This window comes from Sparus aurata, chromosome 21 (assembly GCF_900880675.1).
Source record: "Sparus aurata chromosome 21, fSpaAur1.1, whole genome shotgun sequence".
In the NCBI taxonomy this organism is placed as follows: domain Eukaryota; kingdom Metazoa; phylum Chordata; class Actinopteri; order Spariformes; family Sparidae; genus Sparus; species Sparus aurata.
The window spans coordinates 25,523,186-25,540,890 of NC_044207.1; the positions used below are offsets into that span (position 1 = coordinate 25,523,186).

General features: G+C 45.6%; 1 long non-coding RNA gene across 1 annotated transcript; it reads right to left on the reverse strand.

Annotated features, from left to right (window-relative positions):
• Nucleotides 1-2,538: 2,538 nt before the first annotated feature.
• Nucleotides 2,539-15,142, reverse strand: LOC115573263 (uncharacterized). Its single transcript, XR_003982247.1, has 3 exons — nt 14,903-15,142; nt 7,001-7,050; nt 2,539-4,262 (listed from the first exon to the last, which is right to left on the reverse strand). It is a non-coding gene; the product is annotated as an uncharacterized LOC115573263 (long non-coding RNA).
• Between the last annotated feature and the right edge of the window lie 2,563 nt (nt 15,143-17,705).

Consider the following 17,705-nt stretch of genomic DNA (forward strand, 5'->3'; position numbering starts at 1 on the left):
TAACAGGATGTTGGTGGAAAAATGTAACCGAGTGAAAGCTGAAAATTATACTAATATATTGTTTTTCTACAGTAGTTTTAGACAGGGAACATTTTTTGTACTTAATGTGGAGTAAATAATGTTTTTTATCAGTTGCATGAAGGTTTAACAATTCCAAATGTTTTTTTGTTTGTTTATTTGTTTGTTTTTAATACCCTTTAAAGTCCAGAGAGGCATCATCATTGAATCACACTTAACAAACACATTTCCTCCCAGTCCAGCATAAAATATCAGATCATTTTTTTAAATAGTTTTAGAATTTATTGAAGAATTTACAATCTAAAGTCGCATAACGGTCAATTAAAAGGCTCAGTGTTGACTTATTTGTAAGGCTACCGGTACTTAGCCTAGTTATTTCCCAAATGGCCACCATTGCAAAATATGAGACAAGTATGGGATAATGGTAAAAGTTAGAACAATAACAAAAGCAGAGTATAAAAAAGAACAAGCTCAAATGAGCCGTGAAGTTAAAAAGCTCACTCACGTTGAACAGAGATAGCTGTTATTGGCTAATGTTAGCCGCTGTAAGCTAACAGCTAGGCAGCATCAAACCTCCTGATGAATCACACTGGTCTGTTTCACGGTTTATGAAGTCGACTATCATGTGGATACAGTATTAGATGGTATTTCTTCTTTGAGATGCATGATTGTTTTAAAAGGGAGTGGAGCTTTTAAATGTATCCTAAGATTAGCGAGGAGATGAAACAGCTAATCAGGTGAACTTCAATTTCAACTAAATACACTTTAAAGCAGCCGAGCAACTCGGCTTCCTGCCGCTAATCTCTCTCTGTGTGTAACTGTGCGGCTTAAATAGGAAAAGGCAGCCCTGCAGACGAGACAGACAGGGAGCAGACATTAATCGCCACAAAAAATAATCAGTCCGCTTAAAGCTAAGCGATCTGTCAGACCGCCCGATTGTGGTAAAGTTGATGTTTTTGACAAGTTATGCGGCATGGTTATATAAGATGATCCTGACAACCACCTTCAAACAGAGAGCAGCAAATCAGCAGAGGAACCACTGACTGCTGCTTATTACACTCTTTTATGCAGCTCTCTATTGCTGTAGCTACTAGCTGCTGTTAGCTAGTTAGCTACCTAGTTAGCGGTGCAGCTAGTGGCTCTGAGATGGCACCAGTTTCTGCAGGCCAGTAGCTCGGAGCAAAGAGGGGGTCCTGAAGGCAACACCACCGGGGTGATTAAAACTGATATTTCTTCATTTTGTCTTGATAATCTTACTCGTTTTTTTTTTATTTTTGATAGTAGAATTCTTACAATATCTAAACTATATAATAATGTATAAAATATCTTACATAACATATTGCACCTTGAAATGTAAATTGGGACATACAAAATAAATAAAAACCTGATTTTATTGATATGAAAAGGGAGGAAATTCACTGAGTCGGTGGTTTCAGAACTTATTGAGAACTAATAAAATAATAATAATACAACAACACAGTATTCAGGGATTAGCTTTGGTCTGATAATGATTAAAATTGTGCTCTTATCCGCCTTCAAACTAATTCATAGGCTCATTGATAATAACATAATTAATCGGTTTTGTTCCCCTGTTAGTTTATCATGAGAAATGATATGTATTATCTCAGTATTTAAAACATTTCTCTAAAGCTCTTAAAATATCAGAAATTGGGTTAGTGTTGTTAGTGTCTGTTGTAACTCTTACGAAAGAGATGATAAAAACCATGAATACATTTTAAATCAAAGACAAGCTAAACAGAATAAATGATTAAATAAAAATGGGTTTAACTGTGTTTTGCTCTGTGAACTGTTTCGTGTCATCTCCACAATAATCCCAGAGTGACGTCTCCTCCCCCACCTGACGTCTGAACACTAGATGGCGGTAGCATCACTTCAGAGATGGAGCGCTATGAAATCATGTCTCAGCAACACTTCTCTTAGTTTTTGCTGTTTCAGTCCCGGGTCTACGTCAAAGTGTCATCACGCGGCCTGACAGTGTGTCCTGCTGGGTCACACGATGACGTGGACTCCATCAGCTGCATCTCCACTTTTAGCTTTCTCTCTTTCTCTCTCTCTGTCTCTCGACACCTCAACATTTGCCTCATCATTGGTGGGGTTTTTAAACATCCCTGAAATGCACTTTTCCTGGAATTCAAACTGCTAAAAATTCTGTTCCTCTTTTTTTTTTTTTTTTATCATAATGTGTTTCATGTCCGGTCGGTGGGCCTCAGCTGGAGCTGCTGGCAACACCCAACAAAGCTGAACAAATGCGCGTTTTCTCTTGTCGCATGAATCCATCCCAAATGACAGTCTGGAGCCACGCTCGCAGCCACTATTACATCACCTCCACTGTTCTGCACCACTGTACAGAGTGCTTTTCTATGAATTATACAGAGAGACAGAGAGGGAGAGGGACGTGGACGTGGGGGGGCTGGTTAGTAAATGACAGAGCGAGCACACGCGCTGTTAGAAACAGAGCGAACAGGGAAAAGATAAATAATCACACCGGACACCAAAGCGTGAATTTTGAGTTCACTTTATTGAATTAAATTCATGAATCAGTCACAGGATAAAAACTTGCAGCACGCGTCAGCACTTCATGGAGAAACATAAAACGCATTCCCGAGCACACATCAGCTGTGAGTTACAGACGCAGGACGCGGTGTCGGAGAGTCGTTACCAGACGGGCGCAATGAGAAATGGCAGCGGCGTGGCCGGGGCCCAGACTGTCTGAAGGAAGACAAGGTTATAGACTGTGTTTTTCCCCCGTGAGGCTGCTTGAGTATAGAAAGAAAATAACATATTGCACTCTGAGATCAGCAGACAGGTCCTCTGTCATGGCGCACACACACACACACACACACACACACACACACACACACACACACACACACACAAACGGGGAGGCAGACAGGAAACCAGACAGTCTCTCATGAAACTCAAACACAGATAATGAGACATGCTCAGTCAGAAAGGTGAAAACAATCTTCTCCCCGCATTAGAAAACGTCTCGTATCCTGCAGCAGCACCACCACCAAGAATATTGAGATATGCATTAAAAAAAAACAAAAAAACTAGATCATGATTTTGCTGGCGCTGTAATCTTTTCACCCCCCCCCTCGTCCTTTGTCACTCGCTCGCTCTCCTCCAGCACAGTTAGCACAGAGTTAACCGGGCTCGGTATATAATTAGACAAACAAAAAAGAGAGGGATGAAACATCTAAAGGAGAAGAGACTCCAAATGATTACACATTCACTCCGCTTCCTTCCCCCTTGCTGCACACATAACCGCCAATTAGAGGAGAAAAGAGGAGGATGAGGACAAGCAAGCAGCCAGAAGTCTATTTGTGTCTCTATCTCTCTCTCCCTCTCTCTCTCTCTCTTTCCCTCCCTCCCTCCCTTCCCTTCCCTTCCCCCTGAAGACTCCCAGCGCCAGGGTAGGGAGGAAGAGAGGAGAAAATAGAAGTGAAAAACAAGAAGTATATAAATAAAGAAATCGGAGTGTTTCACATCCGGTCGGCTGATTGGCTGAGACACGAGTCAGGCAGATCTGGGCCACAGTTGCACTCATTGTTCAGTGAGCTTTTCTACACAGTCCAACCCAGCGACAGCAATGAATGTTGATTGTGACCTTTGGTCTTCTCGGGGCACAGTGGAAACAAGAGCATCACTCTTTGTGCGTGCATGTGTGCGTGCGTCTTCGTTGCAGGGATTTGCATGCGCCCACTTGCCCTTTTGTTCCATTTCTTTCTTTTTTTTTTTTTTTGGGTTCCTTCCCCTGACGTGGTCGGAGCATGCCGCGGGGCACAGTCAACGGTCGATGGTTTTTATGTGATCCATACCAAAACTCACCGACAGCGTTGAATGTTCACCGAGGCAAGCGGAGGGGGGACGGCGGCGGTGAGCGTGAGCCGAGCTGACAGACATGTAAAGGAGGGGAGGAGGGGAGAGAGGGGTCGCGGAGGAGGGAGGGAGGACAGTCAGACAAGAGAGGGGGGACAGAGGCGATGACGTGGCTCAAACCGCGGCGGTCAGGCCGCACGGCACAGCACAGCGGGGACACAATGACATGGGACAGTGGCAGAATGAGTCCACTGTCAGCGACGGCGCTCCTGGTGATGCTACACATGATCAAACGCAGGAACTTAAACCGAGCGGATGTGCTTTAATGCGTTACCACCACCTTGTTAGTCAGAGCGGCGCCGAGTCTTTCATCTTCGCTTCGAAATTAGCCGTAACAGCATCTGAAACACAGACGAAGGGGGGGGGGGAGGGGGGGATAATCGTCAGCAGAGATATTACACAGTATTTTTGTCTTTAAAGGGTCAGTTCACCTAGATTTACAAGAACACATCTTCCATTTCATCTTGATGAATCTAATTCTGGTTTCCTTCTCGCAGGTTTTTTGGAATATCCGTCTCTGGGAAACATTATCAAAATCACGATGTCCAAATGGCTGAAGCTGGGATTTTTTTTTTAGGTTTGTGGTAAAATGTGTCAAAACAGAATTAGAGTGAAGCACTGTAGAGCTGCAGAGATGCTCCGGACTACAAATCTTGTTCTCTAGATTTCAGAACATGTTTCGTGTTTGGTTGAGACCCCAACACACGTCACATCATCTGGATTTTAATCGTTTTTCTCAGTGAAAATTTTAATTCTGATGCACAAACGATGAGTCCAAGTTATCGTGAGTCACACTGCAATCATAATATTTGTCAAAATAAGTTAATAAACGTTTTATTTTTCTATATCCTGCAGCAGCGATTGAGACATATTTGAGTCTAATTAATCCACAGCACAGTTTTCATCACAGACTTTTCCGGCGCTCCAGGGTGCAACTATTTTGGTCGCACAAAAACCTGTTAAAAGTGCAAATACCCATTTTCATTGGTTGCACTGGTGCAAGTCAAACTGTGTGTGCAGACACTTCCCTTTAAACAAACACAAGCCTACAAAAAAACATTTTCTTCACTTGCTAATGTGGATTGATAAGGTTGTTTATATATTTGCAGGATCCCTCTAAGTGGCCTCCTCTTTCGTGTTCTGGGACCTCGTTACACTCTGAGAACAGCTCGTTTATTCAGGCATGGAAGTAAATCAAACAACTATTTGAAATAAATGCATTGCTGAGTTTATGTTATTATCTAATTAACATTTAATAGTTTGAATTTCTTTCCCAAACCTACAAAGTGCATCTTTAACATAAATGCCAGATAAACAAAAAAAAAAAGTTGAACAATATGAGAGAACGGTTCTGATGCACGTCTAGTCCGGAGAACAATGCGGCGATGTCCTGCTGTGCAGCCAAGCTTTTTGTACCCCAGCCATCGGCCGGCCACAGGCTGAGAGCTCCCATTGTCAGCAGCGGGGAACAACTGCCAACAGTGCCGCTGCGCTGCCGCCCGGACCGGGGGCTGACGTCAGGATGCTAAACGCTGATCTATGGTCATCCATCGGCCCCCGTTTCATCGGCTTAGGGTGCTGATGTCATTGAGCAGGCTAGACCTGCATCCATTACTCTGCCGTGGGAGGCCGAGCGACGTCGGGCTAGCGTGATAACACACTGGCTACAATGGATGAGTAATGAATGGCGTTATTGCAGCTATAATTCAGAAGGTCATAAAAGAGACAATTTGGTTTTTGTCTCGTGAGTATGCTGGGCATTTGAGTTATTGCCTCTGCATTCTTTCACGGCGTGCTCTCCTTTTTTATGAATATGCAAGAATGTACAAATTAAAATCGCGAAAGGAAAAGAAATAAATTAGTCAAATCAGGTCGTATAACCTTTACGGCCACTTGGTAAATAACGGAACACCACAAACTGCCTGCGTAATGAAAGCAGAAGGAGTTTTTTGGGGGGCTTTATTTATCCCGCTGTCTGCAGCCTGTGAACCAGAAGTCTCCTCGCTCTCAAAGCTGCTCAGATAAGAGACTAAATTCATAATCCATATTACATCTTCCCAACTCGCACTCGCACCGCATCCCACAATGAGACCCGCAAATGAAAAATAGGCGGAGGGGTCGAGGGAGAGGAGAAAAGGGGGCTTTGCCATGGCAACCCCTGTGTCAGCCAGCCATTTCTTCTTAATCCCCCCCAGTTCAATGTCGCGCCCTCTGAGAGACCCCCTCTCTACAGCTGAATATTTCTTTTGTGTTGAGAGCCTGTGTGTGTGTGTGTGTGTGTGTGTGTGTGCGTGTGTGTGAGAGAGAGGGAGGGATCACAGAGGGGGGAGGGATTGGGGTTAGGGTTGGCGAGGGGGGGATCATAGCTAACCCAGCTTAAATGGGGGGCCAAGCTGCAGGCCACAGAGTCTCAACATTACACCGGGGTACAAACCAGAGATCAAATCACTCACAGACACACACACACACACATATACGTACGTACACATTTAAACGCTATATTGATGGAGGGAGATAATCTTTTGAAATGGCAGATAATTACATCATATGGCAAACAGCCGGGCCTCGCCTTCCCGAGCCTATCAGCAACAAACCCTGCACTTTACGCTTTTTTTCCACTCTCTTTTACGAAACTCTCAGCTCGCTCGTCTCTGCCTGAGCAGGCCACTCTACATTACTGACAAAAGCGGGGTTTTTTTTTTTTTTCTTCTTCTTCTTTTTTTTGGAGGAGTGGGTGGGGGGAAAAGGCGTCAGCTGCTAGACAAAATTAAAAGGCCCCTATTTGTTCCCGACAATAAACGTCCCCGTCTTCGGAGCTCCTCCACAGCTGCAGCCGGATAGGCTTTCGTTTTTTTTTTTTCCTAGCTGAGGACTAATAGAGAGCAGCGTCTCCTTCCTCTACTGTAAGCCGATTTGGTGCGCGGGATCAAATTCGGGAGGTTTATAGTCATCTCTCTGCGATGCCGCGCCGCCGAGGAAGAGGACAAAAGAATGTGACACACGGGGAAGGCGCAGCAATGGAGAAACTAAGAGGATGTTTTAACGATGATGATGATGATGATGATGATGTGGCGTATACCTGATGGAGGCGATCCTCGTGGAGGCACAGAAAAGTCAGCGTCAGGAAACCTACAGGAGAGAAGACGAGAGCAGACGGAGACACGGAGCAGTTAGAGGACGAGAAAATCTAATAGAAAACAAATCTGATCTCAATCTGATGTTCACTCGAAAGTTTTCCTAATCAACAGATGATTAACGTTCAGTGCATCCTCCGGAAATCCCAAAACGCGCTCCCCCCCCCCACCTCCTCCCCACCACCACCACCACCACCACCACCACCACCACCCCTCCGAGGCTGGGCGACGGAGGCGGGTGGAGGGGAAGTGCCAGCGGTGCGTCTCCGGGGTGGTCTGATGTGGCCGTGGGCGAGGCTTTAATGTAGCTGCATGTCCACTCCAGTGTATACTGTACATCGCACTAATGACTAACAGACCTGCAGTCTGCCTGTAGGGGCCTCACACGCCACTCCATGCCTACACATGCATACGCTCCACTTTAATGGCAGCCTTCAGACTTCATTTGAAGTGCGCCGAGAAACCCCGAGCCCGGCTTTTTCACGAGGAAGGGAAAAATATGACTTTGACGACCTACGGTGCCCTCGGTCTAATATTTGACCCCTGTGGCTTGATTATAAAAAAAACTGCAAAAAAGCGGCCTTTAAAATCAAAACATGCGTAATTACAGGTTGGCTGCTCTGCGGCGGTTCTTTGTCTGGCATGTATAGATCTGGGCTTGCCAAACATCTGGCCGGGACATTATATGCGACATGGGCTGCAGGCGTTATTTTAAAGATGTATATTCTCAGGCAGGTCTGGCTAAAGAATTTAACTTAAAGGGTAAGTTTACCCAAAAAAACCAAAACATTCAGTCATCATCTACTCAACCCCATGCTGGTAGATAGAAAAAACTGAATGATAAAACACTCAAAATGGCTCCAGACAGCAGAATAGCTTCTCCTCATCAACTGAAAAAGATGGGGACTTGTTTTTAAAACGAGAAAGAGATCACGAAAAATGGTTGAATCCAAGTCAACCAGCGGAAAGCGTTAGCGCACACGATGCCTGACGTGGGTGCACGAGCCTGATTGCACGTCGAGGGTGTAAATAACATCCCTTCGAATCTATTTGAGATCTCAAAGGGAGACTTTGATTACGCAGGCCGAGCTGTGTGGAGCCATTTTTATGATTTCACTCACTCCTTTTCTTTTTTTCTCTCGAAGTAGATTTAAAAACAAGTCCACGTCTACTTCAGGTTGTTTAGGAGAAATGCTGAAATGCTGTAGAAGCTCCTGAGATGTTTTGCGGACGAGGAAACTTTACACGACTTCCTACCGGCAGACGGGGTGAGTAGATATTTTCATTTTCATTTTCGGGTGAACCTATCCTTTAATCTTAATCGTCGCATCAATGCATTTTCTTTCCTTGTGCTGCACAACTTTACTTGAAAGTAATGCCAATCCAAAAATATAAACTCCCTCACTACTACTATCAAACACTTGAGACAAAACAGAGAAAGTCCTCCATCCCAGTCTATTAGAGAGCAAAGGGCACATTGTTACACAAGGTGCACGGTCTGTTCAACAAGTGCGTGGACATAAACCAAAAACAAAAGGCACAGAGTTAGTGCCTTGGGTCTGATTGGCAGGGTGGGGTCATTGGGCGACCCCTGACCTTTTTAACCCCGAGGAATGTTGTCGTGCTGGTGCGTGTATTGTTCCAGCCTCCCCAAGGAGCCCCGGCCGAGCGTCGGGTGAATGCTGAACCCTCAGTGTTCCTGAGGGCTTCTCCTTCCACCCCCCTCACCCCAGAGAAAAACCTCCTCTTTCTTCCCCTAATCCTTTTTCTTTTCCGCTCTTCATCCTCAGACTTCATCAAACAAAAGGTATCAACAGGTCCAAAAGTGCGCCTGAAGTGCACACGCCACTAACGAGGGTTCCAGGCCGACTCTCCCCGCCGACCTAAATGGCCAACAAAGATCCAGTAAAGAGGGCGCCCGAGAAAAAAAAACAAAAACACACACACTCGAGCAAAAACCGTCTTTGCACCGATCGCTCATCAAATAAACCAGCGCTTTTATTGGTCCGGCGTCCAGATCTAAAGAGATGCGAGTGTCTTCAGGCAGTCTGAGAGTCTGGCTCTGGAGGAAGTCGGCAGCAGTAGAAGAGAGACTGACAGATGAGAGGGCCAGACAGACAATTACTGGCCAGGTATGTCCTTTATACCCACCTAGGGCTGGTCAGAGGAAATGGAGGAATTTATGATGTCATAAAAAAGTGCCAGAAGAGAGGTGCCTGAGAACAGGTTGTCTGTGGAGCAGGAGCCATAAAAGACTCCTGCGGCTTCCGCTCCCTCCCCCTGACAGCCACCCGAGATGATAAGAGTCGACCGAGCAGACAGACACACAAAAAACACAAAACAAGTGTATCCGACGCTTACTTTCACCGTCACTTAATGTGTTGATTATATTCTCGATTTTGTTTCCTAAAATGTCGATCAGCGTTTTTCTCAGAGCCGAAGACGACGTCCTCGCACGTCTTGTTTTGTCCACGATCCAAAGAGATGCAGATTACTGTGATAAAAGAGTAAAGAACACCAGAAGATGTTCACGTTTAAAAAAAAAGGTGCATTACGTAGTTTAGGAGAGGACATTTGAATCAGGAGAGAGAGAAAGATCTTCAAGCTAAATAAACAAACTCTTTGTTTTCACGACTGAATGAACTGAATAAATCAAACTGACCTTAAAGGACAACACAGCTCCAACAGTGTTCTGGGGACTTTATTTTCCTCTGAGAACAGCTTGTTTATTCGGTGACGGAAGAAAAATAATTATCTCGGAGTTTGTGTTATTACCTCATTAATATTGTGCATATTAAAAAAACCTCTTAGTTTACGAGTCTACACGGTGCCCCATCCAGAAGCCCGAATCAGGGATTTTTATTACTTTTTCTACTCAAACCGATCAATCGATCACCAAAATAGCTGCTTCAGTTAATAGTTGACCGTTGATAACTGATTAATCGCCGCAGCTCGGATTACCGCTCATGCAAGATTTCTAAGGTTATAGAAGAGGTTTTCATTACATCCTTGAGAACATTTCAGTGGAGAATATTTGTCTTTTTCCTGGTTCTTTTTGTTAAAATTTGAAGATTTTACATCTTAAAAACACACAATAAGCTCATAAAGCGTGGTGAAAGATTCAAAATGCACTTGTTGTTACATGTAACACTTCAAGACCTCGAGGCTTTTTATGTAAGTGCATTTCAGCGATGACATTTATTTGCTTTTACTTTAGATTTTTAATGCCGATCCGTTTAAAACTGTAGTCCTGCCAACACTACACAGGTAAAGGCTTTTAATACCACTACGATCGGTCTTTTCACCATCTTAAAAAAAATGCCTCCTGAGCCCAGTCGATGAAACTGGACGGATCCAGAATCATTTACATCCCCGCAAGCTTTTCTCCTTTATGCTTCTTTTCTAACCCTCTCTTTACAGTTTAAACCACACGTAACACAGGAAGCATCTTCAACAAGAGAGGCACCATCTGTCGGCCCAAACTAAGCAGGTGTAAGGAAGAGAAAGACGCTCGGCGTGGACAAACGGGGTACCTCTTTGCACGTACACACAAAAACGTAGACACACTGCGCCGCTCTCCCCACCACAAAAAGATAGAGACACGCTCTCACAGTCTGAGCGCTTGTTAAAAAAAAAGGAAGGGGAGAAGATGGTTATTTGCTCTACAACCTAACTAAGGAGGTTTCCCATTGTAAAAAGGAGTGGCTGCACAGCCCCGTTTCCTTTCATCCCTCTCCTTGAGGCACGCTGCCTTTGTCTCACGGAGGACAGAACAGCCAGCCTCCCGGCTACGCTACACTGGTCAAATACCTGGGAACTACCACCGGCCTGGTGGGAAAAACAACAAGAGGAGGAGGAGGAAGAGAAAGGGGGGTGGTGGGGGGGGTGTATAAGGTGTTAATCTGAGGTACGGCGAGACTGACCGGCTAAGACAGAAGAGTGTTAAATAAAACCTGTTATTACGTCTCAAAAGGGAAGGAGGAGGCACTCGTACAAAGCTGCGGAGAGCCGCGAACACCTGGTACCAAAACTACAAGAAAAGAAACGTTTCGTGGGATTTCGGAGACTTAAATCGTGACCACCTGTTTTTCACGTTTCCTCCGGTTTCTTCGGTCGTCTTTCCTCCTTATTAAAAGGTAGCGACTGTGTGTGTGTGTGTGTGTGTGTGTGCAATTAAGATCTCTGGAGTTAAAGAAGGCCGCTTTTTCCCCCCCTTCCTCCCTCTTCTCCCCCCCTCTCTTCCCTACAATCCTGTACTTTCATGCCAGCTCAGCAGAATGAAGGCAGTTCCTGTATACGAGGTACTGTATGGGGGTGAAGTGAGTCTAAGTCCTCCCCCAAAAAATAAAAAAAAGCCCCGACCGCAGACGGCTGAATGTAAAGCCTTACGTGCCAGTCCGCGCGGCCTTCCTCGGCAACCAGACCTCGCTGTCACACCTCATAAAGCAGAGCTCGAGCAGCGGGGTCGTGTTTAAAAGCCAGAGGGGGGGTGGGTGGGGGGCAGATAAGGCAAAATAAGGACAAATACGGAGGAAAATAAGAATGCGCCCATTCAGGAAACTGTAGAGAAAAGAGTGAAAAGCCCCCCACCCCGAGACAAAAGCTCTTTAGCTGAAAACTCTCATGGCATGTCTCCAGCACGCTGAATAAGAAAAATATACTTTTTTCCTGGGGGGGGGGGGGACAAATTGCAGCAGGAAACGTAAGAAAGTGAAAATGCCATCGAGGAGGGGAGGGGGGGATCGCTAAGACCATAATCCTCTCCTCTCATTTCGAGTTTTTGCTTAGCTGTCGGAGAAGGGGAAGCGAGAAACCCACAAGTTTATTTTCAAATGCTCCACAAAGAATGCCTGTCATTTCCTGGCGTTCCCCACTTCCATACGAAAGCCCCCTTTTCCTTTAGGAACAATGGGAAAGATTCCAAAAATTTCCGTGGGGAGTTTCTTTCTTGCTTTTTTTTTTTTTTTTTTTTTTTTTTTTTTTAATACAATGGAGAGCATGTTGTGACAGAAACGAGACGGGCTGTTTCTCTCAGCTGTGACACGATCGGGGCTGATGCTGTGTTTTTTTTTTTTTTTTTTTTGCTCGTTGTTGTTGTTTGTCTCGCAGCTATCGTTGCTCGATGATTAAAGCGGCCACACAGCAGCTGTGACGTCCCACGAACGAGGCCGAGACTGAAGTCTTTGACAACTCTCGCTGCGGAGTGTAAACTTGCAGATGAAAAAAGGAGCTTCTGAAGCGACAAACTGGACGAGTATCTGACTTTATTAGGCGTAGCCGAGGGCTAAAATCTAATTATAAATCACAGAGCGGACGGTCTCACCTCTTATTCTGCGTACACACACCTACACATAGTCACACATGGGCCGTAAGAGTTTCTTAATTAAAACAAAAGAACTCCTTTGGACCCGGAGTTGAGAGAGTTCAAGTGTCATGTGCTCCTGAAACGGGCCGACAGGCTCTTGAAAGCCACCTGGCTTGACCCGAGCAGACCCGGGCCTTTGGCTAGACGAGAGGTCGGAGGTCATCCACTCATCTAGATGAGGCAGTATGTCGCGGTGCCTGAGGCAGGGTGCACTAGCTAACCTTTGCATTTACCCAACAGTGCACACACGGTGGAAGCACAAACACACACACACACACACGGCCGCAGGTTCGAGTTGCGGTGAACTCGTTCAACCCCTTTAACTCTGTGAGGTGAGCAGCTGCTGGTAGACTTGAATCTACCTCATTATCCGCCTCGCTCCTGCGCTTTTCATGTCCTCCTAATGATGCAACCCCGCGTTAGAAACTTTGCATTTTAAACGGTTTAGAAGAGCAACTCTCTCCTCCTCATTTGTGCGTTCAGTGTTGTGAGGACTGTCTGCTGGGAGTCGTGTGGTGTTGGAGAGAAGTGAGGCGCCAACAACGCTGCATTTCCCACAAACTATAGGGTGGTTTGTTTCAAGTTGTCCTGTGTATTCTGCCCGAGAGAGAGAGAGAAAGACGAGGAGTAACAATGGAGGAAGCGCAGCGATCTGCGGCCGAGAGCCTCTCGGGCCGTGATAGCAGGTTGCCTCTCGACATAATTGCAGGCTGCAGCTGATGAAACTCATCGTGTGTGATAATGAGCTACACAGGAATGACGATCACATACGGATGAGGCAACAACCAGCCAATGAGAGCAGCAGGAAAGACAGCCACTTCTTTACCCCCGACAACTCTGCCAGAGCCAAACTGAATTAAAGCCCCTACCAGAGATATGCACTCTGCTTTTTCTCTTCACTTGAGGGACAAAGTGAATTACATGTAACTCGGCCCTGAGAGGGACGGAAGTGGAGCTATCACGGCACCCATCAGCGCTGCTCCCCGTTCACTCTGCAACAAACTCCTGACACAGATGCTTTTTCTCTTTCTCGCCAACAAGAAATGTTAGAAAACGTCAGCAAGCTTTTGGGTTAAATGTTTTTTTTTTTTTCTTTTCTTCTCTTCTCATCAAGCCACAACCCACAGCCAGTAAAAAAAAAAACAAATGTAGTGCTGCTTAAGCAGTCTAGCCCCACTATATCCAAACGGCAGGAGAATTTATGGACACAGCCTCATTAACCTTAAGGCATATTAGTGCTTGGCAGACTGGGAGAAAAAAAGAAAGAAGAAAAGCCTGTCTCAGCTGCATTTATAACTACCTGCAGGGTCAGAACCACTGACATGTCGAGCCTCGCGATGGAGTGCGTGTGTGTGTGTGTGCGTGTGTGTGTATCTGGTCAGCAGTGTGCATCCTCTCAGAGTGCCCACCCTTGAAAAATGAAAATGGCAGGCTGGCTTGTGTTTGCCATGTGCCGGAGGCCCAAATTCCGGGAGGAAGTCAGATGCGCAAAAGACCGTTTCCGAGAATCCAGGATGCGCAGAAGCCCATGCCCGTAGCGCACTTCTTCAATTCCTGTCTGATATATACATTTTTTTTTTTTAAAAAAGCAGCAAAAACATCCATACACGCGTTGCGCTGCACAGGAAAACATAAAATATTTTTAAAAATTGCACCCTCAGCCTGTTTATTTCTTTCCGGCTGCGTTACGCACCCATCCACGCAGACGGACCTCATCATGAGTCACGGCGTGGCGAGAGACGGGTGTCGGCTCTGAATGATCGCTGTCTGCTGGGTTGTTTTTTGTTTCCTCTCTCTCTCTCTCCTGCTCTTCAGGTGTCTCTACTCGGATTCTTTGTAACGTCGATACAATGACAGATGGTGCGCGTAAAAAGAAAGAAAAAAAAAAAGCCGGTGCGCATTGTTCCGCCGGGTGGTGGTGGTGGTGGTGGGGGAATAATAACCGACATTTATCAGCGCGCAGAAACAGGAGGCTGTCTGGTGAGTGAGATGGATCAAAGTTATATTGTTTGGGGAGGCTCCCACCCAGGATTCCTCCGGTGTTGTCTTGTACGCATCGTTCAAACTTTCCGGCGCTTATAGTCTGTACACTGTGTACCGTGCGTGCGTCCTGAGGAGCTTTTTACACACACGGACACGCAAGAAAAAAGAAGAAGAAAAAAAAAGTTGAAGCGTGCGATAATCGGAAATCACGTTTTTTATTCTTTCTCCCCTCCTCGAGTCACACGGATGCCCGGTTATGAAAATGACCGATGAGAGAAAAAGCGCTTTTTTCTCTCTCTCTCTTTCTTTTTCTCCCGCTGAGCGCCAACACATCATGTCAGAGTTACACATGTGCACCATCAGCACGCTATCTGCACTTTACCCGGAATTAATCCCGCAGCTACCGTTTTCCATTCTGCAAACATCCTCCCCGCTTTTTTTTTTTTTTTTTTTTTTTTTTTTTTTTTTTTTACGCATTTCAACATGATGCCATACTCACACATTTCTGTTTCTTTCTCCCCCTCCATCAGCTCCCGCCTGTAAAAGCAGCAGGACTCGCTGTCCCCCTTCCCGAAAGGTGGACCGATGCGGGTTTGTGTGCCACACAGTTGGCTCTTCTTCTTCTTCTTCTTCTTCTTCTTCTTTTCTCTTTTTTTTTTTCTTTCTTTCACTCTCATCACTTCCGTCCGAGAGCGACTCTCCACAGACTGAGCGCCTGCCTCTCTTGATCCACGGATTACGTCTGTGTGAGAGGCGGGGAGGGGGGAGGGCATCCGGTTTACAGGGATCACCGGGAGGAGCGGGATTGGCTGAGAGGAGATAGCTTGATAAAAATGCGCGCTCGCCATTGGACGGCGGAGGGGAGAGGGAGGGAGGGAGGGAGGGAGCAGGGCGTCGTGTATTATTCAGGAGAAACCGGGTGGGGAGAGGAGGAGGAGGAGGAGGTAGAGGAGGAGGAGGAGGAGGAGGAGGATACTCGGGGCAAAGCGGCATATGCAGACAATGCCCTGTGTCTCAGAAAATTCAGATTTCATTGGTGGACTTCTCCGGCGCAGTTTATGGCGTCCATTAATCTCTTCATATGGACTAACAATCAAATTGGAGCACTTATGTCAAACCCAGGAGTGTCTGTGGAGGCTATTAGTGTTTGTTCATGACCTCAGAGTGCCCAATATAGGCTGCGGCATCACTGCAATAAAACCCCACAGTGGTGATCTCCTACAGGAAAAAATGATGTGACCCAAAAGAGAAAAAAAACAAAAAAACAAAAAACCTTTAAAAGATTCAAATATGACAGAAATAAAATATGCCGGACTCAAACAGATGGAAGAAGAAGGAGGGGGGGACGTCTATAAATAAATCAAACAGCCATTATTTTGCAAAAACATCAAAAACCCTCAAGAAAAAGTCTGCGAGTGTGTGAATGTGTGTGTTGGCTCCCGTGTGTGTGTGTGTGTGTGTGTGTGTTTCTGCTGTATGTAGGCTACAAGAAAGCTGGAACTGCAGAATTTTTCTTTTTTTTTCCACACAGGAGCGAGGGGAAGGAAATGGTGCATGGATAATTCTCTCTTCAGATCCTCTGGTACTCGCTTCGGAGAGAGTACTCTGCTGAATCAATACTGCTCAAAGCTTTCTCATGTTCCCCCCTTCTCACATCAGAGAAGGGCTGGAGTCCGGGGTGGGTCCATTACAGGCGTTTTTCTCCAGATGATGCTTTGAATTAAAAAAAAAAAAAAAAAAGAAAAGAAAACTCCAGCACTCCTTGTGTGGAGGGGTAATTACAATACTAAATCACCCTTGACCCCTACAGGCCCCGTGAAGGCGCACACACACACAAACACACGCAGATTCCCATCCATAACACAGGCTGCTGTTAACCTGCATACTGAGTCGATGTGTGAGCAGACAGAGAAATCCTAATCACCACAGCGGGGGCTCTTCTCTGACCGGTAGCCATGGTGATTGAACACATTTCTCCACACAGCAGAAAAAAGGCGGTCCGTCTGCGCTGCACCACACAGGCCTTTATTAGGCCCAGACCCTTGGACTGGGAAGGAAGGAAGCACCAAGTGGAGGGATCACACCCATTTCATTGTGACTCTACAATTTTACGACAGTCAAGAGGCCGTCGACCACAAATTAGCTTTCTCTCTCTCTCTCTCTCTCTCTCTTTTTTTTTTTCCACCTAGGGGAAGGCGCCCCGGCTCTTGTCTCCAGCTAAACCGATAAAATGGCACGCTCGAGCCCCAACAAAGCGGCACATCATCTGATTATTGTGCGGATTTGAAGGCTCATTTGCATAACCGGTTGGGAATGATGCTCCTCAGAAGTACAGCACCTAAGAGTTATTCAGTTTTCAGTCTAATTTCTTTTTTTCTTTTTTTTTTTTCAAACATCGCAAATGAGAGCAACAGCCTTGGCTTGATTTCCGCTAAGCTTCTAATCTCTCTCTCTCTCTTTCCTCTTAATTTAGCTGCAGCTTCAATCACAGCTCTTTTCACAAATCTAACCGTGTGGGAGTTTTTTCTGTTTTTTTTTTCGCGTGTGCGACTGCTATCATGTGAGAAAAAAAAAAACCCTCGTAATTCCATATTGGCGGGTTTTAATTTGAATCGAGGGGTCATTTGGTTCTCGGCGGGACGGAGGGTTTTGACGGAACTTCCCGATAAGTCGGCCTTTATTAAAGACTTTTGGATGCTTCAGAAATGATTTATCTATCATGAACTGGTCTTAAATGGATCACTTAAACTACTTTTATTAACCACTTGTATGTGGACGTTCAGTTTTTAAGGGAGAAAATTACATTTACTTCCAGACCTGACCGTTTAGCATTTGCAAATGTATCAGTAACTGTGTTGTTATGAGTTTAAACACCAGCCAGTCGGAAGTTTCGCACATTTTAAGTTCATTTAATTCATTTGCAATAAAGCACACCCTTTAATTTTTCAGCACTCAGCAATCTGAAAAACTCAACAGCAGCGTTTCCTTCTAGAAATCCTGACCCAGTTACTCAAGATAATCCACCTTGTTGGGAGCGGTAACCACTTTCCTTCTACCAAACCACGCCTGCCAGACGTATCGCTGTGCTAACTATGCTAACTATGCTAGCATATTTAAAAGCTTTCCTGCCGAGGAAGCCGTTAATGTTTTGCCTCTCGTCCGCGAATAGACGCACTCGTCTTTCTGCGTGGTGGAGAGGGAAAACAGTTCCGACATGAAACTGCTCACAAAAAAGGTCTGTGGATCATCTCGAGCGACCGGGTCATGATTTCCAAAAAGAGAGACGTTTCTGTTGAGCGTCA